This window comes from Scyliorhinus torazame, chromosome 13, assembly GCF_047496885.1.
Source record: "Scyliorhinus torazame isolate Kashiwa2021f chromosome 13, sScyTor2.1, whole genome shotgun sequence".
NCBI lineage: Eukaryota > Metazoa > Chordata > Chondrichthyes > Carcharhiniformes > Scyliorhinidae > Scyliorhinus > Scyliorhinus torazame.
Window position 1 is genome coordinate 13,253,619 of NC_092719.1, and position 26,221 is coordinate 13,279,839.

The 26,221-nt window shown below is 50.4% G+C and overlaps 1 protein-coding gene across 21 annotated transcripts in view; it reads left to right on the forward strand.

Annotated features, from left to right (window-relative positions):
• celf2 (cugbp, Elav-like family member 2) overlaps positions 1-26,221 on the forward strand; it is a 1,037,523-nt gene that overhangs the window by 670,737 nt on the left and 340,565 nt on the right. The gene's annotated exons all lie outside the window — the stretch shown is intronic.

Below are 26,221 nucleotides of genomic sequence, written 5' to 3' on the forward strand. Positions count from 1 at the left end.
GAGTCAGACCCGTGGGGGGGGGGGTTGGGGGGGGGGTCAGACCCGTGGGGGGGGGTCAGACCCGTGGGGGGGGGGGTTGGGGGGGGTCAGGACCCGTGGGGGGTGTTGGGGGGGGGGGGTCAGACCCGTGGGGGTGTTGGGGGGGGGGGGGTCAGACCCGTGGGGGTGTTGGGGGGGGGGGTCAGACCCGTGGGGGGTGTTGGGGTGGGGTCAGACCCGTGGGGGTGTTGGGGGGGGGGGGTCAGACCCGTGGGGGTGTTGGGGGGGGGGGTGTCAGACCCGTGGGGGTGTTGGGGGGGGGGGTCAGACCCGTGGGGGTGTTGGGGGGGGGGGGGGTCAGACCCGTGGGGGTGTTGGGGGGGGGGGTCAGACCCGTGGGGGTGTTGGGGGGGGGGGGTCAGACCCGTGGGGGTGTTGGGGGGGGGGGGGTCAGACCCGTGGGGGTGTTGGGGGGGGGGGGGGTCAGACCCGTGGGGGGTGTTGGGGGGGGGGGGTCAGACCCGTGGGGGTGTTGGGGGGGGGGGTCAGACCCGTGGGGGTGTTGGGGGGGGGGGGTCAGACCCGTGGGGGTGTTGGGGGGGGGGGTCAGACCCGTGGGGGGTGTTGGGGGGGGGGTCAGACCCGTGGGGGTGTTAGGGGGGGGGGGTCAGACCCGTGGGGGTGTTAGGGGGGGGGTCAGACCCGTGGGGGGTGTTAGGGGGGGGGGTCAGACCCGTGGGGGTGTTAGGGGGGGGGGTCAGACCCGTGGGGGTGTTAGGGGGGGGGGTCAGAACCTGGGGGGTTGGGGGGGGTCAGAGCCCTGGGGGGTTGGGGGGGGGGTCAGAACCCTGGGGGGTTGGGGGGGGGGTGGGGTCAGAACCCTGGGGGGTTGGGGGGGGGGTGGGGTCAGAACCCTGGGGGGGGTGGGGTCAGACCCCTGGGGGGGGGTCCAGACCCCGGGAGCGGGGGTGGGGATCCAGACCCCGGCAGCAGGGGGTTGGGATCCAGACCCCGGCAGCGGGGGGGGCGGTCCAGACCCCGGGTACAGGGGGGCGGGGGGGGGGGGGTCCAGGACCCCGGGAGCAGGGGGGTTTCCAGACCCCGGGAGCAGGGGGGGGGGGTCAAGACCCCGGGAGCAGGGGGGGGGGGGGTCCAGACCCCGGGAGCAGGGGGGTTTCCAGACCCCGGGAGCAGGGGGGGGGGGGGGTCAAGACCCCGGGAGCAGGGGGGGGGGGGGGTCCAGACCCCGGGAGCAGGGGGGGGGGGGGTCCAGACCCCGGGAGCAGGGGGGGGGGGTGGAACCGGACCCCGGGAGCAGGGGGGGTGGATCCAGACCCCGGGAGCAGGGGGGGGGGTGGATCCAGACCCCGGGAGCACGGGGGGGGGGGTGGATCCAGACCCCGGGAGCAGGGGGGGGGTGGATCTAGACCCCGGGAGCAGGGGGGGGGGGGGTGGATCCAGACCCCGGGAGCAGGGGGGGGGGGTGGATCCAGACCCCGGGAGCAGGGGGGGGGGGTGGATCCAGACCCCGGGAGCAGGGGGGGGTGGATTCCAGACCCCGGGAGCAGGGGGGTTGGATCCAGACCCCGGGAGCAGGGGGTGGGGGGGGGGAGATCCAGACCCCGGGAGGAGGGGGTGGGGGGGGGGGGAGATCCAGACCCCGGGAGCGGCGGGGGGGAGGGGAGAGATCCAGACCCCGGGAGCGGCGGGGGGGAGGGGGAGGGGATCCAGACCCCGGGGGGGGGGGGGAGGGGGGGGATCCAGACACCGGGAGCAGGGGGGGTGGGGGGGATCCAGACCACGGGAGCAGGGGGGGGGGGGGTCCAGACCCCGGGAGCAGGGGGGGGGGGGCAGACCCCGGGAACAGGGGGGGGGTGGATCCAGACCCCGGCAGCAGGGGGGGGGGGAGGGGGGAGGGAGATCCAGACCCCGGGAGCAAGGGGGGGAGGGGGAGGGGATCCAGACCCCTGGGGGGGGGGGCGGGGAGGTGGAGGGGATCCAGACCCCGGGGGGGGGGGGGGATCCAGACCTCGGGAGCGGGGGGAGGGGATCCAGAGACCGGGAGCAGGGGGGGGTGGGGGGATCCAGAGACCGGGAGCAGGGGGGGGTGGGGGGATCCAGACCCCGGGAGCAGGGGGGGGGGGATCCAGACCCCGGGAGCGGGGGGTGTGTGTGGGTGGGGATCCAGACCCCGGGAGCAGGGTGGGGGGGTCCTGTCCCCGGGAGTCAGACCCGCGGGTTTGGGGACATTAGGAGCCGGGCTGCTTGCTAACACTCTGCTTGTGTCAAACGAGACATTTAATTCTCAGCACTCGGAAGTGTTAAAGTGTGTGTGTAAATACAAGATGGAGAATTGTTACATTGTGTGTTTACCGGGGGGGCCGGGGGTTATATGTTTAAGAATGGACACCGCGGCTGTTTTGGGGGAAAGGGGAGGGAGACACTCCTCGTCCCGAATGTGTCCCAGAAGCTGCGATCGGTTCTTCGTCTCTGTGGCGATGTTAGTAACGCGGAGCGAAACTCCTGTCTGTGGGGCCAGGGAATGTTCAGCCAGCTTGTCTGTGAAGGCCACTGTCCGGGGGTAGGAGCTCACTTTTATGACTGGGGAGGGGGGGAGGAGCGTCTTACTGGGGAATGGAAGTGTATGGGGAGTTGGAGCTTATTACTGGGGAATGGAAGTGTATGGAGATAGGAGCTTATTACTGGGGAATGGAAGTGTATGGGGAGTTGGAGCTTATTACTGGGCAATGGAAGTGTATGGGGAGTTTGAGCTTATTACTGGGGAACGGAAGTGTATGGGGGCAGGAGCTTATTACTGGGGAATGGAAGTGTATGGGGGGTAGGAGCTTATTACTGGGGAATGGAAGTGTATGGGGGTAGGAGCTGATTACTGGGGAATGGAAGTGTATGGAGATAGGAGCTTATTACTGGGGAATGGAAGTGTATGGGGTTAGGAGCTTATTACTGGGGAATGGAAGTGTATTGGGGGTAGGAGCTTATTACTGGGGAATGGAAGTGTATGGGGAGTTGGAGCTTATTACTGGGGAATGGAAGTGTATGGGGGGTAGGAGCTTATTACTGGGGAATGGAAGTGTATGGAGATAGGAGCTTATTACTGGGGAATGGATGTGTATGGGGAGTTGGAGCTTATTACTGGGGAATGGAAGTGTATGGGGGGTAGGAGCTTATTACTGGGGAATGGAAGTGTATAGAGATAGGAGCTTATTACTGGGGAATGGAAGTGTATGGAGCTTATTACTGGGGAATGGAAGTGTATGGAGATAGGAGCTTATTACTGGGGAATGGAAGTGTATGGGGAGTTGGAGCTTATTACTGGGCAATGGAAGTGTATGGGGAGTTGGAGCTTATTACTGGGGAATGGAAGTGTATGGGGGGTAGGAGCTTATTACTGGGGAATGGAAGTGTATGGGGGGTAGGAGCTTATTACTGGGGAATGGAAGTGTATGGGGGTAGGAGCTTATTACTGGAGAAAGGAAGTGTATGGGGAGTTGGAGCTTATTACTGGGGAATGGAAGTGTATGGGGGGGGTGGTTAGGAGCTTATTACTGGGCAATGGAAGTGTGTGGGGGGGGTTAGGAGCTTATTACTGGGGAATGGAAGTGTATGGGGGGTAGGAGCTTATTACTGGGGAATGGAAGTGTATGGAGAGTTGGTGCTTTTGTACTGGGGAATGGAAGTGTATGGGGGGTAGGAACGTATTACTGGGGAATGGAAGTGTCGGGGGTAGGAGTTTATTCCTGGGGAATGGAAGTGTATGGAGATAGGAGCTTATTACCGGGGAATGGAAGTGTATGGAGATAGGAGTTTATTACTGGGGAATGGAAGTGTATGGGGAGTTGGAGCATATTACTGGAGAATGGAAGTGTATGGGGGTAGGAGCTTATTACTGGGGAATGGAAGTGTATTGGGGTAGGAGCTTATTACTGGGGAATGGAAGTGTACGGGGGTAGGAGCTTATTACTGGGGAATGGAAGTGTATGGGGGTAGGAGCTTATTACTGGGGAATGGACGTGTATGGAGATAGGAGTTTATTACTGGGGAATGGGAGTGTATGGGGAGTTGGAGCTTATTACTGGGGAATGGAAGTGTATGGAGATAGGAGTTTGTTACTGGGGAATGGAAGTGTATGGGGAGTTGGAGCTTATTACTGGAGAATGGAAGTGTATGGGGGTAGGAGCTTATTACTGGGGAATAGAAGTGTATGGGGGGTAGGAGCTTATTACTGGGGAATGGAAGTGTATGGGGGTAGGAGCTTATTACTGGGGAATGGACGTGTATGGAGATAGGAGTTTATTACTGGGGAATGGAAGTGTATCGGGAGTTGGAGCTTATTACTGGGGAATGGAAGTGTATGGATATAGGAGTTTATTACTGGGGAATGGAAGTGTATGGGGAGTTGGAGCTTATTACTGGGGAATGGAAGTGTATGGGGAGTTGGAGCTTATTATTGGGGAATGGAAGTGTATGGAGATAGGAGCTTATTACTGGGGAATGGAAGTGTATGGGAGGTAGGACCTTATTACTGGGGAATGGAAGTGTATGGGGGGTAGGACCTTATTACTGAGGAATGGACGTGTATGGGGAGGTGGAGCTTATTACTGGGGAATGGAAGTGTATGGAGATAGGAGCTTATTACTGGAGAATGGAAGTGTATGGGGAACATAGAACATAGAAAAATACAGCACAGAACAGGCCCTTCAGCCCACAATGTTGTGCCGAACCTTTGTCCGAGATTAATGATAGATTATCATAAAATTTACAGTGCGGAAGGAGGCCATTCGTCCCATTGAGTCTGCAGCGGCTCTTGAAACAGCACCCCACCCAAGGTCAACACCTCCACCCAACACTAAGGGCAATTTTGGACAATAAGGGCAATTTGTCATGGCCAATCCAGCTAACCTGCACATCTTTGGACTATGGGAGGAAACCGGTGCACCCGGAGGAAACCCACGCACACACGGGGAGGATGTGCAGACCCCGCACAGGCAGTGACCCAAGCCGGAATCGAACCTGGGACCCTGGTGCTGTGAAGCAATTGTGCTATCCACCATGCTACCATGCTGCCCTTAAGAACAAATTAATCTACACTATATCATTCTACCGTAATCCATGTACCTATCCAATAGCTGCTTGAAGGTCCCTAATGTTTCTGACTCAACTACTTCCACAGGCAGTGCATTCCATGCCCCCACTACTCTCTGGGTAAAGAACCTACCTCTGACATCCCCCCTATATCTTCCACCATTCAGCTTAAATTTATGTCCCCTTGTAATGGTTTGTTCCACCTGGGGAAAAAGTCTCTGACTGTCTACTCTATCTATTCCCCTGATCATGTTATAAACCTCTATCAAGTCGCCCCTCCTCCTTCTCCGTTCTAATGAGAAAAGGCCTAGCACCCTCAACCTTTCCTCGTAAGACCAACTCTCCATTCCAGACAGCATCCTGGTAAATCTCCTTTGCACCTTTTCCAAAGCTTCCACGTCTTTCTAAAATGAGGCGACCAGAACTGTACACAGTACTCCAAATGTGGCCTTACCAAAGTTTTGTACAGCTGCATCATCACCTCACTGCTCTTAAATTCAATCCCTCTGTTAATGAACGCTAGCACACCATCGGCCTTCTTCACAGCTCTATCCGCTTGAGTGGCAACTTTCAAAGATGTATGAACATAGACCCCAAGATCTCTCTGCTCCTCCAAATTGCCAAGAACTCTACCGTTAACCCTGTATTTCGCATTCATATTTGTCCTTCCAAAATGGACAACCTCACACTTTTCAGGGTTAAACTCCATCTGCCACTTCTCAGCCCAGCTCTGCATCCTATCTATGTCTCTTTGCAGCCGACAACAGCCCTCCTCACTATCCACAACTCCACCAATCTTCGTATCGTCTGCAAATTTACTGACCCACCCTTCAACTCCCTCATCCAAGTCATTAATGAAAATCACTAACAGCAGAGGACCCAGAACTGACCCCTGCGGTACACCACTGGTAACTGGGCTCCAGGCTGAATATTCGCCATCCACCACCACTCTCTGACTTCTATCGGTTAGCCAGTTCGTTATCCAACTGGCCAAATTTCCCACTATCCCATGCCTCCTTACTTTCTGCATAAGCCTACAATGGGGAACCTTATCAAATGCCTTACTAAAATCCGTGTACACTACATCCACTGCTTTACCTTCATCCACATGCTTGGTCACCTCAAAGAATTCAATAAGACTTGTAAGGCAAGACCTACCCCTCACACATCCGTGCTGACTATCCCTAATCAAGCCGTGTCTTTCCAGATGCTCAGAAATCCTATCCTTCAGTACCCTTTCCATTACTTTGCCTACCACCGAAGTAAGACTAACTGGCCTGTAATTCCCAGGGTTATCCCTAGTCCCTTTTTTGAACAGGGGCACGACATTCACCACTCTCCAATCCCCTGGTACCACCCCTGTTCCTTTTATAAGGTTCCACTATTTGATGGTACTTTAAAAAAATATATATATATTTTATGACCTGCACGCTTATTTACACGTGCAGGATTTGGTTTTTATGACCTGCACGCTTATTTACGTGTGCAGGATTGGATCAGCATCCGCCGCTGATATTGGCATGATGCTGGATGCAAACTAGTAAATAAGCAAAAGAACAAAAAGTAACTGATGGATAAAACAAATGTGGGGAGTGCCCCAAAACAGTGGGTGGAACACAGCCCAAACAGAACGAGAAAAGGAACAAAACCGTATCAAATACCTGTCGAATTAAAGTGCGAAAATCGGGGTTGATAGGGCAATCCAACCCCTGCAGTGCCCACCGAGCGTGGAAGTTCTCCAATGTGGTACCACCCCTGTTGACAGTGAGGACGAAAAGATCATTGCCAAAGGCTCTGCAATTTCATCTCTTGCTTCCCATAGAATCCTTGGATATATCCCGTCAGGCCCGGGGGACTTGTCTATCCTCAAGTTTTTCAAAATGCCCAACACATGTCTCTTCCTAACAAGTATTTCCTCGAGCTTACCAGTCTGTTTCACATGGTCCTCTCCAACAATATGGCCCCTCTCATTTGTAAATAGAGAAGAAATATGCTCATTCAAGACCTCTCCTATCTTTTCAGACTCAATACACAATCTCCCGCTACTGTCCTTGATCGGACCTTCCCTCGCTCTAGTCATTCTCATATTTCTCATATATGTGTAAAAGGCCTTGGGATTTTCCTTGATCCTACCCGCCGAAGGTTGTTAATGCCCTCTCTTGGCTCTCCTAATCCCTTTCTTCCGTTCCCTCCTGGCTATCTTGTATCCCTCCAGCGCCCTGTCTGAACCTTGTTTCCTCAGCCTTACATAAGTATCCTTTTTCCTCTGAACAAAACATTCAAACACCCTTGTCAACCATGGTTCCCTCATTCGACCATCTCTTCCCTGCCTGACAGGGACATACATATCAAGGACACGTAGTACCTGTTCCTTGAACAAGTTCCACATTTCACTTGTGTCCTTCCCTGACAGCCTATGTTCCCAACTTATGCACTTCAATTCTTTTCTGACAACATCGTATTTACCCTTCCCCCAATTGTAAACCTTGCCCTGTTGCACGCACCTATCCCTCTCCATTACTAAAGTGAAAGTCACAGAATTGTGGTCATTATCTCCAAAATGCTCCCCCACTAAGAAATCTGTCACTTGCCCTGGTTCGTTACCAAGTACTAAATCCAATATTGCCTCCCCTCTGGTCGGACAATCACCATACTGTGTTATGGAAGTGTATGGGGAGTTGGAGCTTATTACTGGGGAATGGAAGTGTATGGGGGGTATGAGCTTATTACTGGGCAATGGAAGAGTATGGGGGTCGGAGTTTATTACTGGGGAATGGAAGTGTATGGGGAGTTGGAGCTTATTACTGGGGAATAGAAGTGTATGGGGGTAGGAGCTTATTACTGGGGAATGGAAGTGTCTGGGGGTAGGAGCTTATGACTGGGAAATGGAAGTGTATGGGGGGGGGGGAGTAGGAGCATATTACTGGGGAATAAAAGTATGGGAGTTAGGTGCTTATTACTGGGGAATGGAAGTGTATGGGGGGTAGGAGCTTATTACTGGGGAATGGAAGTGTCTGGGGGGGGTAGGAGCTTATTACTGGGGAATGGAAGTGTATGGGGGGTAGGAGCTTATTACTGGGGAATGGAAGTGTATGGGGGTAGGAGCTTATTACTGGGGAATGGAAGTGTCTGGGGGTAGGAGCTTATGACTGGGAAATGGAAGTGTATGGAGGGGGGGGGGGAGTAGGAGCATATTACTGGGGAATAAAAGTATGGGAGTTAGGTGCTTATTACTGGGGAATGGAAGTCTATGGGGGGTAGGAGCTTATTACTGGGGAATGGAAGTGTCTGGGGGGGGTAGGAGCTTATTACTGGGGAATGGAAGTGTATGGGGGGTAGGAGCTTATTACTGGGGAATGGAAGTGTATGGGGGTAGGAGCTTATTACTGGGGAATGGAAGTGTCTGGGGGTAGGAGCTTATGACTGGGAAATGGAAGTGTATGGAGGGGGGGGGGGGGAGTAGGAGCATATTACTGGGGAATAAAAGTATGGGAGTTAGGTGTTTATTACTGGGGAATGGAAGTGTATGGGGGGTAGGAGCTTATTACTGGGGAATGGAAGTGTCTGGGGGGTAGGAGCTTATTACTGGGGGATGGGAGTGTATGGGGGGTAGGAGCTTATTACTGGGGAATGGAAGTGTATGGGGGTTAGCTTATTACTGGGGAATGGAAGTGTATGGGGGGTAGGAGCTTATTACTGGGGAATGGAGGTGTATGGGGGGTTGGCGCTTATTACTGGGGAATGGAAGTGTATGTAGATAGGAGCTCCTTTGTTATTACTGTGAGAATGGAAGTGTATGGAGCTAGGAGCTTATTACTGGGGAATGGAAGTGTATGGGGGTAGGGGTTTATTACTCCTAGTGGGGCAGCACGGTAGCACAAGTGGATAGCACTGTGGCTTCATAGCGCCAGGGTCCCAGGTTCGATATCCCACTGGGTCACTGTCTGTGCGGAGTCTGCACGTTCTCCCTGTGTCTGCGTGGGTTTCCTCCGGGTGCTCCGGTTTCCTCCCACAGTCCAAAGACGTGCAGGTTAGGTGGATTGGCCATGCAAATTGCCCTTAGCGACCAAAAAGGTTAGGAGGGGTTATTGAGTTACGGGGATGTGAGGGCTTAAGTGGGTCGGTGCAGACTTGATGGGCCAAATGGCCTTCTTCTGCACTGTATGTTCTATGTTCTACTGGGGAATGGAAGTGTATGGGGGGTTGGTGCTTATTACTGGGGAATGAAAGTGTATGAGGGGGATAGGAGCTTATCACTGGGGAATGGAAGTGTATGGGGGGGGGGGTAGGAGCTTATGAATGGAAGAGTATGGGGAGTTGGAACTTATTACTGGAGAATGGAAGTGTATGGGGGTCGGAGCTTATTACTGGGGAATGGAAGTGTATGGGGAGTTGGAGCTTATTACTGGGGAATAGAAGTGTATGGGGGTAGGAGCTTATGACTGGGGAATGGAAGTGTATGGGGGGGGGAAGTAGGAGCATATTACTGGGGAATAAAAGTATGGGGGTTTGGAGCTTATTACTGGGGAATGGAAGTGTATGGGGGGTAGGAGCTTATTACTGGGGAATGGAAGTGTCTGGGGGGTGTAGGAGCTTATTACTGGGGAATGGAAGTGTTTGGGGAGTTGGAGCTTATTACTGGGGAATGGAAGTGTATGGGGGTAGGAGCTGATTACTGGGGAATGGAAGTGTATGGAGATAGGAGCTTATTACTGGGGAATGGAAGTGTATGGGGGGTAGGAGCTTATTACTGGGGAATGGAAGTGTATGGGGGGTATGAGCTTATTACTGGGGAATGGAAGTGTATGGGGAGTTGGAGCTTATTACTGGGGAATGGAAGTGTATGGAGATAGGAGCTTATTACTGGGGAATGGAAGTGTATGGGGAGTTGGAGCTTATTACTGGGCAATGGAAGTGTATGGGGAGTTTGAGCTTATTACTGGGGAACGGAAGTGTATGGAGATAGGAGCTTATTACTGGGGAATGGATGTGTATGGGGAGTTGGAGCTTATTACTGGGGAATGGAAGTGTATGGGGGGTAGGAGCTTATTACTGGGGAATGGAAGTGTATGGGGGGTATGAGCTTATTACTGGGGAATGGAAGTGTATGGGGAGTTGGAGCTTATTACTGGGGAATGGAAGTGTATTGGGGGTAGGAGCTTATTACTGGGGAATGGAAGTGTATGGGGAGTTGGAGCTTATTACTGGGGAATGGAAGTGTATGGGGGGTAGGAGCTTATTACTGGGGAATGGATGTGTATGGAGATAGGAGCTTATTACTGGGGAATGGATGTGTATGGGGAGTTGGAGCTTATTACTGGGGAATGGAAGTGTATGGGGGGTAGGAGCTTATTACTGGGGAATGGAAGTGTATAGAGATAGGAGCTTATTACTGGGGAATGGAAGTGTATGGAGCTTATTACTGGGGAATGGAAGTGTATGGAGATAGGAGCTTATTACTGGGGAATGGAAGTGTATGGGGAGTTGGAGCTTATTACTGGGCAATGGAAGTGTATGGGGAGTTGGAGCTTATTACTGGGGAATGGAAGTGTATGGGGGGTAGGAGCTTATTACTGGGGAATGGAAGTGTATGGGGGGTAGGACCTTATTACTGGGGAATGGAAGTGTATGGGGGTAGGAGCTTATTACTGGGGAATGGAAGTGTATGGGGAGTTGGAGCTTATTACTGGGGAATGGAAGTGTATGGGGTGGGGGGTTAGGAGCTTATTACTGGGCAATGGAAGTGTGTTGGGGGGGGGGGTTAGGAGCTTATTACTGGGGAATGGAAGTGTATGGGGGGTAGGAGCTTATTACTGGGGAATGGAAGTGTATGAAGAGTTGGTGCTTTTGTACTGGGGAATGGAAGTGTATGGGGGGTAGGAACGTATTACTGGGGAATGGAAGTGTCGGGGGTAGGAGCTTATTCCTGGGGAATGGAAGTGTATGGAGATAGGAGCTTATTACTGGGGAATGGAAGTGTATGGGGAGTTGGAGCATATTACTGGAGAATGGAAGTGTATGGGGGTAGGAGCTTATTACTGGGGAATGGAAGTGTATTGGGGTAGGAGCTTATTACTGGGGAATGGAAGTGTATGGGGGGTAGGAGCTTATTACTGGGGAATGGAAGTGTATGGGGGGTAGGAGCTTATTACTGGGGAATGGAAGTGTATAGAGATAGGAGCTTATTACTGGGGAATGGAAGTGTATGGAGCTTATTACTGGGGAATGGAAGTGTATGGAGATAGGAGCTTATTACTGGGGAATGGAAGTGTATGGGGAGTTGGAGCTTATTACTGGGCAATGGAAGTGTATGGGGAGTTGGAGCTTATTACTGGGGAATGGAAGTGTATGGGGGGTAGGAGCTTATTACTGGGGAATGGAAGTGTATGGGGGGTAGGACCTTATTACTGGGGAATGGAAGTGTATGGGGGTAGGAGCTTATTACTGGGGAATGGAAGTGTATGGGGAGTTGGAGCTTATTACTGGGGAATGGAAGTGTATGGGGTGGGGGGTTAGGAGCTTATTACTGGGCAATGGAAGTGTGTTGGGGGGGGGGTTAGGAGCTTATTACTGGGGAATGGAAGTGTATGGGGGGTAGGAGCTTATTACTGGGGAATGGAAGTGTATGAAGAGTTGGTGCTTTTGTACTGGGGAATGGAAGTGTATGGGGGGTAGGAACGTATTACTGGGGAATGGAAGTGTCGGGGGTAGGAGCTTATTCCTGGGGAATGGAAGTGTATGGAGATAGGAGCTTATTACTGGGGAATGGAAGTGTATGGGGAGTTGGAGCATATTACTGGAGAATGGAAGTGTATGGGGGTAGGAGCTTATTACTGGGGAATGGAAGTGTATTGGGGTAGGAGCTTATTACTGGGGAATGGAAGTGTATGGGGGGTAGGAGCTTATTACTGGGGAATGGAAGTGTATGGGGGGTAGGAGCTTATTACTGGGGAATGGAAGTGTATGGGGGTAGGAGCTGATTACTGGGGAATGGAAGTGTATGGAGATAGGAGCTTATTACTGGGGAATGGAAGTGTATGGGGGTAGGAGCTTATTACTGGGGAATGGAAGTGTATTGGGGGTAGGAGCTTATTACTGGGGAATGGAAGTGTATGGAGATAGGAGCTTATTACTGGGGAATGGAAGTGTATGGGGGTAGGAGCTTATTACTGGGGAATGGAAGTGTATTGGGGGTAGGAGCATATTACTGGAGAATGGAAGTGTATGGGGGTAGGAGCTTATTACTGGGGAATGGAAGTGTATTGGGGTAGGAGCTTATTACTGGGGAATGGAAGTGTATGGGGGGTAGGAGCTTATTACTGGGGAATGGAAGTGTATGGGGGGTAGGATCTTATTACTGGGGAATGGAAGTGTATGGGGGTAGGAGCTGATTACTGGGGAATGGAAGTGTATGGAGATAGGAGCTTATTACTGGGGAATGGAAGTGTATTGGGGTAGGAGCTTATTACTGGGGAATGGAAGTGTATGGGGGGTAGGAGCTTTTTACTGGGGAATGGAAGTGTATGGGGGGTAGGAGCTTATTACTGGGGAATGGAAGTGTATGGGGGTAGGAGCTGATTACTGGGGAATGGAAGTGTATGGAGATAGGAGCTTATTACTGGGGAATGGAAGTGTATGGGGGTAGGAGCTTATTACTGGGGAATGGAAGTGTATTGGGGGTAGGAGCTTATTACTGGGGAATGGAAGTGTATGGGGAGTTGGAGCTTATTACTGGGGAATGGAAGTGTATGGGGGGGAGGGTTAGGAGCTTATTACTGGGCAATGGAAGTGTGTGGGGGGGGGGTGGTTAGGAGCTTATTACTGGGGAATGGAAGTGTATGGGGGGTAGGAGCTTATTACTGGGGAATGGAAGTGTATGGAGAGTTGGTACTTTTGTACTGGGGAATGGAAGTGTATGGGGGGTAGGAACGTATTACTGGGGAATGGAAGTGTCGGGGGTAGGAGCTTATTCCTGGGGAATGGATGTGTATGGAGATAGGAGCTTATTACCGGGAAATGGAAGTGTATGGAGATAGGAGTTTATTACTGGGGAATGGAAGTGTATGGGGAGTTGGAGCATATTACTGGAGAATGGAAGTGTATGGGGGTAGGAGCTTATTACTGGGGAATGGAAGTGTATTGGGGTAGGAGCTTATTACTGGGGAATGGAAGTGTATGGGGGGTAGGAGCTTATTACTGGGGAATGGAAGTGTATGGGGGGTAAGAGCTTATTACTGGGGAATGGAAGTGTATGGGGGTAGGAGCTGATTACTGGGGAATGGAAGTGTATGGAGATAGGACCTTATTACTGGGGAATGGAAGTGTATTGGGGTAGGAGCTTATTACTGGGGAATGGAAGTGTATGGGGGGTAGGAGCTTATTACTGGGGAATGGAAGTGTATGGGGGGTAGGAGCTTATTACTGGGGAATGGAAGTGTATGGGGGTAGGAGCTGATTACTGGGGAATGGAAATGTATGGAGATAGGAGCTTATTACTGGGGAATGGAAGTGTATGGGGGTAGGAGCTTATTACTGGGGAATGGAAGTGTATTGGGGGTAGGAGCTTATTACTGGGGAATGGAAGTGTATGGGGAGTTGGAGCTTATTACTGGGGAATGGAAGTGTATGGGGGGTAGGAGCTTATTACTGTGGAATGGAAGTGTATGGAGATAGGAGCTTATTACTGGGGAATGGATGTGTATGGGGAGTTGGAGCTTATTACTGGGGAATGGAAGTGTATGGAGCTTATTACTGGGGAATGGAAGTGTATGGAGATAGGAGCTTATTACTGGGGAATGGAAGTGTATGGGGAGTTGGAGCTTATTACTGGGCAATGGAAGTGTATGGGGAGTTGGAGCTTATTACTGGGGAATGGAAGTGTATGGGGGGTAGGAGCTTATTACTGGGGAATGGAAGTGTATGTGGGTAGGAGCTTATTACTGGGGAATGGAAGTGTATTGGGGGTAGGAGCTTATTACTGGGGAATGGAAGTGTATGGGGAGTTGGAGCTTATTACTGGGGAATGGAAGTGTATGAGGGGGATAGGAGCTTATCACTGGGGAATGGAAGTGTATGGGGGGGGGGGTAGGAGCTTATGAATGGAAGAGTATGGGGAGTTGGAACTTATTACTGGAGAATGGAAGTGTATGGGGGTCGGAGCTTATTACTGGGGAATGGAAGTGTATGGGGAGTTGGAGCTTATTACTGGGGAATAGAAGTGTATGGGGGTAGGAGCTTATGACTGGGGAATGGAAGTGTATGGGGGGTTGGTGCTTATTACTGGGGAATGAAAGTGTATGAGGGGGATAGGAGCTTATCACTGGGGAATGGAAGTGTATGGGGGGGGGGTAGGAGCTTATGAATGGAAGAGTATGGGGAGTTGGAACTTATTACTGGAGAATGGAAGTGTATGGGGGTCGGAGCTTATTACTGGGGAATGGAAGTGTATGGGGAGTTGGAGCTTATTACTGGGGAATAGAAGTGTATGGGGGTAGGAGCTTATGACTGGGGAATGGAAGTGTATGGGGGGGGAAGTAGGAGCATATTACTGGGGAATAAAAGTATGGGGGTTTGGAGCTTATTACTGGGGAATGGAAGTGTATGGGGGGTAGGAGCTTATTACTGGGGAATGGAAGTGTCTGGGGGGTGTAGGAGCTTATTACTGGGGAATGGAAGTGTTTGGGGAGTTGGAGCTTATTACTGGGGAATGGAAGTGTATGGGGGTAGGAGCTGATTACTGGGGAATGGAAGTGTATGGAGATAGGAGCTTATTACTGGGGAATGGAAGTGTATGGGGGGTAGGAGCTTATTACTGGGGAATGGAAGTGTATGGGGGGTAGGAGCTTATTACTGGGGAATGGAAGTGTATGGGGAGTTGGAGCTTATTACTGGGGAATGGAAGTGTATGGAGATAGGAGCTTATTACTGGGGAATGGAAGTGTATGGGGAGTTGGAGCTTATTACTGGGCAATGGAAGTGTATGGGGAGTTTGAGCTTATTACTGGGGAACGGAAGTGTATGGAGATAGGAGCTTATTACTGGGGAATGGATGTGTATGGGGAGTTGGAGCTTATTACTGGGGAATGGAAGTGTATGGGGGGTAGGAGCTTATTACTGGGGAATGGAAGTGTATGGGGGGTATGAGCTTATTACTGGGGAATGGAAGTGTATGGGGAGTTGGAGCTTATTACTGGGGAATGGAAGTGTATTGGGGGTAGGAGCTTATTACTGGGGAATGGAAGTGTATGGGGAGTTGGAGCTTATTACTGGGGAATGGAAGTGTATGGGGGGTAGGAGCTTATTACTGGGGAATGGATGTGTATGGAGATAGGAGCTTATTACTGGGGAATGGATGTGTATGGGGAGTTGGAGCTTATTACTGGGGAATGGAAGTGTATGGGGGGTAGGAGCTTATTACTGGGGAATGGAAGTGTATAGAGATAGGAGCTTATTACTGGGGAATGGAAGTGTATGGAGCTTATTACTGGGGAATGGAAGTGTATGGAGATAGGAGCTTATTACTGGGGAATGGACGTGTATGGGGAGTTGGAGCTTATTACTGGGCAATGGAAGTGTATGGGGAGTTGGAGCTTATTACTGGGGAATGGAAGTGTATGGGGAGTTGGAGCTTATTACTGGGGAATGGAAGTGTATGGGGTGGGGGGTTAGGAGCTTATTACTGGGCAATGGAAGTGTGTTGGGGGGGGGGGGGGTTAGGAGCTTATTACTGGGGAATGGAAGTGTATGGGGGGTAGGAGCTTATTACTGGGGAATGGAAGTGTATGAAGAGTTGGTGCTTTTGTACTGGGGAATGGAAGTGTATGGGGGGTAGGAACGTATTACTGGGGAATGGAAGTGTCGGGGGTAGGAGCTTATTCCTGGGGAATGGAAGTGTATGGAGATAGGAGCTTATTACCGGGGAATGGAAGTGTATGGAGATAGGAGTTTATTACTGGGGAATGGAAGTGTATGGGGAGTTGGAGCATATTACTGGAGAATGGAAGTGTATGGGGGTAGGAGCTTATTACTGGGGAATGGAAGTGTATTGGGGTAGGAGCTTATTACTGGGGAATGGAAGTGTATGGGGGGTAGGAGCTTATTACTGGGGAATGGAAGTGTATGGGGGGTAGGAGCTTATTACTGGGGAATGGAAGTGTATGGGGGTAGGAGCTGATTACTGGGGAATGGAAGTGTATGGAGATAGGAGCTTATTACTGGGGAATGGAAGTGTATGGGGGTAGGAGCTTATTACTGGGGAATGGAAGTGTATTGGGGGTAGGAGCTTATTACTGGGGAATGGAAGTGTATGGAGATAGGAGCTTATTACTGGGGAATGGAAGTGTATGGGGGGTAGGAGCTTATTACTGGGGAATGGAAGTGTATGGGGGGTAGGACCTTATTACTGGGGAATGGAAGTGTATGGGGGTAGGAGCTTATTACTGGGGAATGGAAGTGTATGGGGAGTTGGAGCTTATTACTGGGGAATGGAAGTGTATGGGGTGGGGGGTTAGGAGCTTATTACTGGGCAATGGAAGTGTGTTGGGGGGGGGGGGTTAGGAGCTTATTACTGGGGAATGGAAGTGTATGGGGGGTAGGAGCTTATTACTGGGGAATGGAAGTGTATGAAGAGTTGGTGCTTTTGTACTGGGGAATGGAAGTGTATGGGGGGTAGGAACGTATTACTGGGGAATGGAAGTGTCGGGGGTAGGAGCTTATTCCTGGGGAATGGAAGTGTATGGAGATAGGAGCTTATTACCGGGGAATGGAAGTGTATGGAGATAGGAGTTTATTACTGGGGAATGGAAGTGTATGGGGAGTTGGAGCATATTACTGGAGAATGGAAGTGTATGGGGGTAGGAGCTTATTACTGGGGAATGGAAGTGTATTGGGGTAGGAGCTTATTACTGGGGAATGGAAGTGTATGGGGGGTAGGAGCTTATTACTGGGGAATGGAAGTGTATGGGGGGTAGGAGCTTATTACTGGGGAATGGAAGTGTATGGGGGTAGGAGCTGATTACTGGGGAATGGAAGTGTATGGAGATAGGAGCTTATTACTGGGGAATGGAAGTGTATGGGGGTAGGAGCTTATTACTGGGGAATGGAAGTGTATTGGGGGTAGGAGCTTATTACTGGGGAATGGAAGTGTATGGAGATAGGAGCTTATTACTGGGGAATGGAAGTGTATGGGGGTAGGAGCTTATTACTGGGGAATGGAAGTGTATTGGGGGTAGGAGCATATTACTGGAGAATGGAAGTGTATGGGGGTAGGAGCTTATTACTGGGGAATGGAAGTGTATTGGGGTAGGAGCTTATTACTGGGGAATGGAAGTGTATGGGGGGTAGGAGCTTATTACTGGGGAATGGAAGTGTATGGGGGGTAGGATCTTATTACTGGGGAATGGAAGTGTATGGGGGTAGGAGCTGATTACTGGGGAATGGAAGTGTATGGAGATAGGAGCTTATTACTGGGGAATGGAAGTGTATTGGGGTAGGAGCTTATTACTGGGGAATGGAAGTGTATGGGGGGTAGGAGCTTATTACTGGGGAATGGAAGTGTATGGGGGGTAGGAGCTTATTACTGGGGAATGGAAGTGTATGGGGGTAGGAGCTGATTACTGGGGAATGGAAGTGTATGGAGATAGGAGCTTATTACTGGGGAATGGAAGTGTATGGGGGTAGGAGCTTATTACTGGGGAATGGAAGTGTATTGGGGGTAGGAGCTTATTACTGGGGAATGGAAGTGTATGGGGAGTTGGAGCTTATTACTGGGGAATGGAAGTGTATGGGGGGGAGGGTTAGGAGCTTATTACTGGGCAATGGAAGTGTGTGGGGGGGGGGGGGTTAGGAGCTTATTACTGGGGAATGGAAGTGTATGGGGGGTAGGAGCTTATTACTGGGGAATGGAAGTGTATGGAGAGTTGGTACTTTTGTACTGGGGAATGGAAGTGTATGGGGGGTAGGAACGTATTACTGGGGAATGGAAGTGTCGGGGGTAGGAGCTTATTCCTGGGGAATGGATGTGTATGGAGATAGGAGCTTATTACCGGGAAATGGAAGTGTATGGAGATAGGAGTTTATTACTGGGGAATGGAAGTGTATGGGGAGTTGGAGCATATTACTGGAGAATGGAAGTGTATGGGGGTAGGAGCTTATTACTGGGGAATGGAAGTGTATTGGGGTAGGAGCTTATTACTGGGGAATGGAAGTGTATGGGGGGTAGGAGCTTATTACTGGGGAATGGAAGTGTATGGGGGGTAAGAGCTTATTACTGGGGAATGGAAGTGTATGGGGGTAGGAGCTGATTACTGGGGAATGGAAGTGTATGGAGATAGGAGCTTATTACTGGGGAATGGAAGTGTATTGGGGTAGGAGCTTATTACTGGGGAATGGAAGTGTATGGGGGGTAGGAGCTTATTACTGGGGAATGGAAGTGTATGGGGGGTAGGAGCTTATTACTGGGGAATGGAAGTGTATGGGGGTAGGAGCTGATTACTGGGGAATGGAAATGTATGGAGATAGGAGCTTATTACTGGGGAATGGAAGTGTATGGGGGTAGGAGCTTATTACTGGGGAATGGAAGTGTATTGGGGGTAGGAGCTTATTACTGGGGAATGGAAGTGTATGGGGAGTTGGAGCTTATTACTGGGGAATGGAAGTGTATGGGGGGTAGGAGCTTATTACTGTGGAATGGAAGTGTATGGAGATAGGAGCTTATTACTGGGGAATGGATGTGTATGGGGAGTTGGAGCTTATTACTGGGGAATGGAAGTGTATGGAGCTTATTACTGGGGAATGGAAGTGTATGGAGATAGGAGCTTATTACTGGGGAATGGAAGTGTATGGGGAGTTGGAGCTTATTACTGGGCAATGGAAGTGTATGGGGAGTTGGAGCTTATTACTGGGGAATGGAAGTGTATGGGGGGTAGGAGCTTATTACTGGGGAATGGAAGTGTATGTGGGTAGGAGCTTATTACTGGGGAATGGAAGTGTATTGGGGGTAGGAGCTTATTACTGGGGAATGGAAGTGTATGGGGAGTTGGAGCTTATTACTGGGGAATGGAAGTGTATGGGGGGTAGGAGCTTATTACTGTGGAATGGAAGTGTATGGAGATAGGAGCTTATTACTGGGGAATGGATGTGTATGGGGAGTTGGAGCTTATTACTGGGGAATGGAAGTGTATGGAGCTTATTACTGGGGAATGGAAGTGTATGGAGATAGGAGCTTATTACTGGGGAATGGAAGCGTATGGGGAGTTGGAGCTTATTACTGGGCAATGGAAGTGTATGGGGAGTTGGAGCTTATTACTGGGGAATGGAAGTGTATGGGGGGTAGGAGCTTATTACTGGGGAATGGAAGTGTATGGGGGGTAGGAGCTTATTACTAGGGAATGGAAGTGTATGGGGGTAGGAGCTTATTACTGGGGAATGGAAGTGTATGGGGAGTTGGAGCTTATTACTGGGGAATGGAAGTGTATGGGGGGGGGGTTAGGAGCTTATTACTGGGCAATGGAAGTGTGTGGCGGGGGGTTAGGAGCTTATTACTGGGGAATGGAAGTGTCTGGGGGGTAGGAGCTTATTACTGGGGAATGGAAGTGTATGGAGAGTTGGTGCTTTTGTACTCGGGAATGGAAGTGTATGGGGGGTAGGAACGTATTACTGGGGAATGGAAGTGTCGGGGGTAGGGGCTTATTCCTGGGGAATGGAAGTGTATGGAGATAGGAGCTTATTACCGGGGAATGGAAGTGTATGGAGATAGGAGTTTATTACTGGGGAATGGAAGTGTATGGGGAGTTGGAGCATATTACTGGAGAATGGAAGTGTATGGGGGTAGGAGCTTATTACTGGGGAATGGAAGTGTATTGGGGTAGGAGCTTATTACTGGGGAATGGAAGTGTATGGGGGTAGGAGCTTATTACTGGGGAATGGAAGTGTATGGGGGTAGGAGCTTATTACTGGGGAATGGACGTGTATGGAGATAGGAGTTTATTACTGGGGAATGGGAGTGTATGGGGAGTTGGAGCTTATTACTGGGGAATGGAAGTGTATGGAGATAGGAGTTTGTTACTGGGGAATGGACGTGTATGGAGATAGGAGTTTATTACTGGGGAATGGAAGTGTATGGGGGGTTGGAGCTTATTACTGGAGAATGGAAGTGTATGGAGATAGGAGCTTATTATTGGGGAATGGAAGTGTATGGGGAGTTGGAGCTTATTACTGGAGAATGGAAGTGTATGGAGGTAGGAGCTTATTATTGGGGAATGGAAGTGTATGGGGGGTTGGAGCTTATTACTGGGACATGGAAGTGTATGGGGAGTTGGAGCTTATTACTGGAGAATGGAAGTGTATGGGGGTAGGAGCTTATTACTGGGGAATAGAAGTGTATGGGGGGTAGGAGCTTATTACTGGGGAATGGAAGTGTATGGGGGTAGGAGCTTATTACTGGGGAATGGACGTGTATGGAGATAGGAGTTTATTACTGGGGAATGGAAGTGTATGGGGAGTTGGAGCTTATTACTGGGGAATGGAAGTGTATGGAGAGTTGGAGCTTATTACTGGGGAATGGAAGTGTATGGAGATAGGAGCTTATTACTGGGGAATGGAAGTGTATGGGAGGTAGGACCTTATTACTGGGGAATGGAAGTGTATGGAGATAGGAGCTCCTTTGTTATTACTGTGAGAATGAAGTGTATGGAGATAGGAGCTTATTACTGGGGAATGGAAGTGTATGGGGGTAGGAGCTTATTACTCCTAGTGGGGCAGCACGGTAGCACAAGTGGATAGCACTGTGGCTTCACAGCGCCAGGGTCCCAGGTCCGATACCCCACTGGGTCACTGTCTGTGCGGAGTCTGCACGTTCTCCCTGTGTCTGCGTGGGTTTCATCCGGGTGCTCCGGTTTCCTCCCACAGTCCAAAGACGTGCAGGTTAGGTGGATTGGCCATGCAAATTGCCCTTAGCGACCAAAAAGGTTAGGAGGGGTTATTGAGTTACGGGGATACGGGGGATGTGAGGGCTTAAGTGGGTCGGTGCAGACTTGATGGGCCAAATGGCCTTCTTCTGCACTGTATGTTCTATGTTCTACTGGGGAATGGAAGTGTATGGGGGGTTGGTGCTTATTACTGGGGAATGAAAGTGTATGGGGGGTAGGAACTTATTACTGGGGAATGGAAGTGTATGGGGGTGGGGGGGTAGGAGCTTATTACTGGAGAATGGAAGAGTATGGGGAGTTGGAACTTATTACTGGAGAATGGAAGTGTATGGGGGGTAGGAACTTATTACTGGGGAATGGAAGTGTATGGGGGTCGGAGCTTATTACTGGGGAATGGAAGTGTATGGGGAGTTGGAGCTTATTACTGGGGAATAGAAGTGTATGGGGGTAGGAGCTTATGACTGGGGAATGGAAGTGTATGGGGGGGGGGGGGAAGTAGGAGCATATTACTGGGGAATAAAAGTATGGGGGTTTGGAGCTTATTACTGGGGAATGGAAGTGTCTGGGGGGGTAGGAGCTTATTACTGGGGAATGGAAGTGTCTGGGGGGGGGGGGTAGGAGCTTATTACTGGGGAATGGAAGTATTTGGGGGTTAGGAGCTTATTACTAAGGAATGGAAGTGTATGGGGGTTAGGAGCTTATTACTGGGGAATGGAAGTGTATGGGGGGTAGTAGCTTATTACTGGGGAATGGAAGTGTATGGAGATAGGAGCTCCTTTTTTATTACTGGGGAATGGAAGTGTATGGGGGCCGGAGCTTATTACTGGGGAATGGAAGTGTATGGGGGGTTGGCGCTTATTACTGGGGAATGGAAGTGTATGGGGGGGTAGGAGTTTATTACTGGGGAATGGAAGTGTATGGGGGGGGGGTAGGAGCTTATTACTGGGGAATGGAACTGTATGGGGGGGTAGGAGCTTATTACTGGGGAATGGAAGTGTCTGGGGGGGGGGGGGTAGGAGCTTATTACTGGGGAATGGAAGTATTTGGGGGGTAGGAGCTTATTACTGGGGAATGGAAGTGTATGGGGGTTAGGAGCTTATTACTGGGGAATGGAAGTGTATGGGGGGTAGGAGCTTATTACTGGGGAATGGAAGTGTATGGGGGGTAGGAGCTTATTACTGGGGAATGGAAGTGTATGGGGGGTTGGCGCTTATTACTGGGGAATGGAAGTGTATGGAGATGGGAGCTCCTTTTTTATTACTGGGGAATGGAAGTGTATGGGGGCCGGAGCTTATTACTGGGGAATGGAAGTGTATGGGGGGTTGGCGCTTATTACTGGGGAATGGAAGTGTATGGGGGGGGTAGGAGTTTATTACTGGGGAATGGAAGTGTATGGGGGGGGGGTAGGAGCTTATTACTGGGGAATGGAAGTGTATGGGGGGGTAGGGGTTTATAACTGGGGAATGGAAGTGTATGGGGGGGGGTAGGAGCTTATTACTGGGGAATGGAGGTGTATGGGGGTAGGAGCTTATTACTGGAGAATGGAAGAGTATGGGGGTTGGTGCTTATTACTGGGGAATGGTAGTGTATGGTGATAGGAGCTCCTTTTTTATTACTGGGGAATGGAAGTGTATGGGGAGTTGGTGCATATTACCGGGGAATGGAAGTGTATGGGGAGTTGGAGCTTATTACTGGGGAATGGAAGTGTATGGGGAGTTGGAGCTTATTACTGGGGAATGGAAGTGTATGGAGAGTTGGAGCTTATTACTGAGGAATGGAAGTGTATGGGGGTAGGAGCTTATTACTGGGGAATGGAAGTGTATGGGGAGTTGGAGCTTATTACTGGGGAATGGAAGTGTATGGTGGGGTAGGAGCTTATTACTGGGGAATGGAAGTGTATGGGGGTAGGAGTTTATTACTGGGGAATGGAAGTGTATGGGGGTAGGAGCGTATTACTGGGGAATGGAAGTGTATGGGGGGTTGGAGCTTATTACTGGGGAATGGAAGTGTATGGGGGGTAGTGCCCGTTTATTACTGGCGAATGGAAGTGTGTGAGAGGTAGCTCCCTTTTTATTACTGGGGGAATGGAAGTCTGTGGGGGTAGGAGCTTATTTCTGGCGAATTAAAGTCTATAGGGGGTAGCACCCGTTTATTACTGGCGAAATGAAGTGGGTGGGGGATGGGGGGTAGCTCCCTTTTTATTACTGGGGAATGGAAGGGGGGGCGGTGGGGGAGCGGTGTAGAAGCTCCTTTTTAGTGAACACTGGGGGTTAGTGTGATAACACGAGGTGTGCCCCGACTGCAAGGACTTAATTTAACCTGTTGGTGGTAAGAGATTAGGTTATTTGCTGAAGGCGAGTGAGGATCTCTATTTAATACTTTGCAGTTGCTCTGCAATACCCCTAAGGTTATCTGTCAGAGCAGTTCCTCTTTCTGTTCTGTACCATTTCAGTTCGGGTCTGTGTCAAAGCACCCTGCCTCCTTCCTCTCTCACACACACACACATCTGAATAACCTGTTCCAATTCTCCAACCCCACCCCACTTCCTCCTGCCGAGTGTGATAACAAGTCATCTTTGCTGATCAGGTGAATATTTATGGGAGTGAGGTGAGATTTCTGAGTGTGAATTTTTTTTTTTAAACTGCAGCATTTTTGTTTGCCATGTGACAGAAGCAGAACTGGATGCGGAAGTGCTGATGTGGGGGGAGGGTAGGAGTGCAGGGGTACTGGGTACAGGGCAGGGGAAGGAGTGAAGGGGAGGGGTTTGGTGGGGAGAAAGGGAAAGTGGCTTGGTGGGGAGTGCACAAGGTAAGGGGTGGGGCAGGTAGGCACAGGGCGAGGGTGGTCCAGTGCCTTCTCTCCTCCTGATTAAAATTGGGGTGGCAGAAAAATAAATTGTCCCATTCATTGTAAAATTTCACGGCACAAAGTGTCTCCGAGGTAGTTTCAGCACATCAAATCCGTTTTGTTTTTACAACCAGGAAATTTGTGAGCAGCGTTGGGGCACCAGTTGACGAGGTGCGTGAAAGAGCAGCTAAATGAAAAGGAGACAACAGGGCCAGAAATGTTTTTTTTTTACACACACGATGTGCCATTGTAGCAAAGCCAGTCGTGTCAGGGTTACAGAGGCCTCCACCCCTTTAGCAGAATCGAAGCTGCGTTTGATTCAGTTGGAACACTTTGTCTCAGCTCTTACTCTAACCACAATTTCTCAGAAATAAAGCTTGCGGTCTGCTGCAAGCCGTGAATTTCAACACAATTTGCTTTTTTGTTGTTTGAAGGCTGTGGGGTTTTTCTGTTAACAGCTTGGTATTGAACCCTCCCCTGTGCTGTTGGAGATGTCAAATTAAAATGGAAAGCCTGAGGCACTGGGTTGAGGGAGAGTTTAATTTTGGTTGTTTGCAACATCTAGAGGAAGGACAAATAGTTTTCTAGTTAGCTTAGAAAGTTGGCAGTGTTTAACAGGAGCGGTTCGGCTGCCTTCAGCTTCCCTAGTCATGGGGTTGCTAACCCTCCAGGAATGTTCAGGAGTCTCCAGAAGTGAGGGACTAATTCCAAGACACTGCTCGAGCAAAATCCTGGAGAAAAATTATGCGTTGTTAAAATAAGTTTCCTTTCCTGTTCTTCAGCACTTCTTCATTTTGTTTTGTTAGTTGTATACAGTTTGGGAATGAATTAAAGAGAGAGATTGTTGGACCTTTACGAATCGAGTAAGAATGGTGATTCGTTTCTAATTGGTGCAGAGCCCATTTGAGGATGGATGTGTGGAATGTGGCAGGCCGGGGGCAGACATTGGTCAGGGCGATTTGGAGATTGGAGACCTTGGCAACTCCTCCTGGGCAGAGTTTGGGGACGTTGGTTGCGGGATCCAACTCCTGTTTGTGATCCCGAGACCTCCCCTGGCAAGTGAATTTGTGTGACCGACGGTCGAGGACAGGCTGGCGCCTTGGCTGTGATGGAGCACCGTTGCCTGCCAGCACTCAGTCGAGGCAGGCACCAAGAATAGTCACATTGGTGACATTCCAGCAGGGTGGCTAACCATTAAACTGTTCTCCAGCTGGATTTAGCACCTTCAGAAGAGCAGGGTGGAGGGTGCCAACCCAGTGCTACTTCAGTGACTACGAGATAGAATTTGAAATTATAAGTAACCACAAAATGGCTTTGTTTACTGTTATTTTCTCCAATTGAGGGGCAATTTACCGTGACCAATCCACCTACCCTGCACATCTTTGGGTTGTGGGGGTGAGACCCATACAGACACGGGGAAAATGTGCAAACTCCACACGGTCAGTGATGCGGGGCCGGGATCAAACCCAGGTCCTCGGCGCCATGAGGCAGAAGTGCTAACCACTGTGCCACCGTGCCGCCCTTGTTTACTGGTTTTGACAAGTTTATTGCGATCGCTCTGGACAAATAAAATCTAACTAAGCTTCATGGTGAGATAATTAGCAAAGATAGCAGTGGAACGGAAAAGGGAGAAATTCTATTGTTTGAGATTTTAAATCCTGGAGGCCAAATGAAAGAGACAAGAATTATGGAATGTTCTCTTCAATTCTGTATTCCATTTAGGAGGCCCTGTTCCAAACCAACTAGCATTGCCCCAGTGTGGCCTGTTGAAAAATTTAAAGGAATGTCATTGCAAGTTATCCAGTTATGATTCCAATCCTTTGATTTTTTTAAAAATAAATTGAGTACCCAATTCATTTTTTCCAATTATGGCACAATTTAGCGTAGCCTATCCACCTTGCCTGCACATCTTTAGGTTGTGGGGGCGAAACCCACGCAAGCACAGGAAGAATGTGCAAACTCCACACGGACAGTGACCCAGAGCCAGGATCGAACCTGGGACCTCGGCGCCGTGAGGCAGCAGAGCTAACCACTGCGCTGCTGTGCCACCCACCCCAATCCTTTGATTTTTATTCCGTTACTGAAGTAGTGGCTTCCCCCACAGATAACTGACTTCTTTCAATTGGACATGGGGGAGGAGGAGAGGAGAGACAGCAAGCAAATCAATTGGGATCTCAGTCTGTGTCCTTGAGGCATCCTTCCAGTGACTGGATGTTGGAAGCTCTTTGTCTTTTCTAGTCATTGTGGTGAGTTCCGGAGAGGCAGACAACCCGGGAAGGGGGGGGGGGGGGGTCCTTGCCATTAGGAATTGGGGCAGTACAGGGATCGAGTGGGTGAAAATAGATATTTTTTGTTTTAAAAAAAAA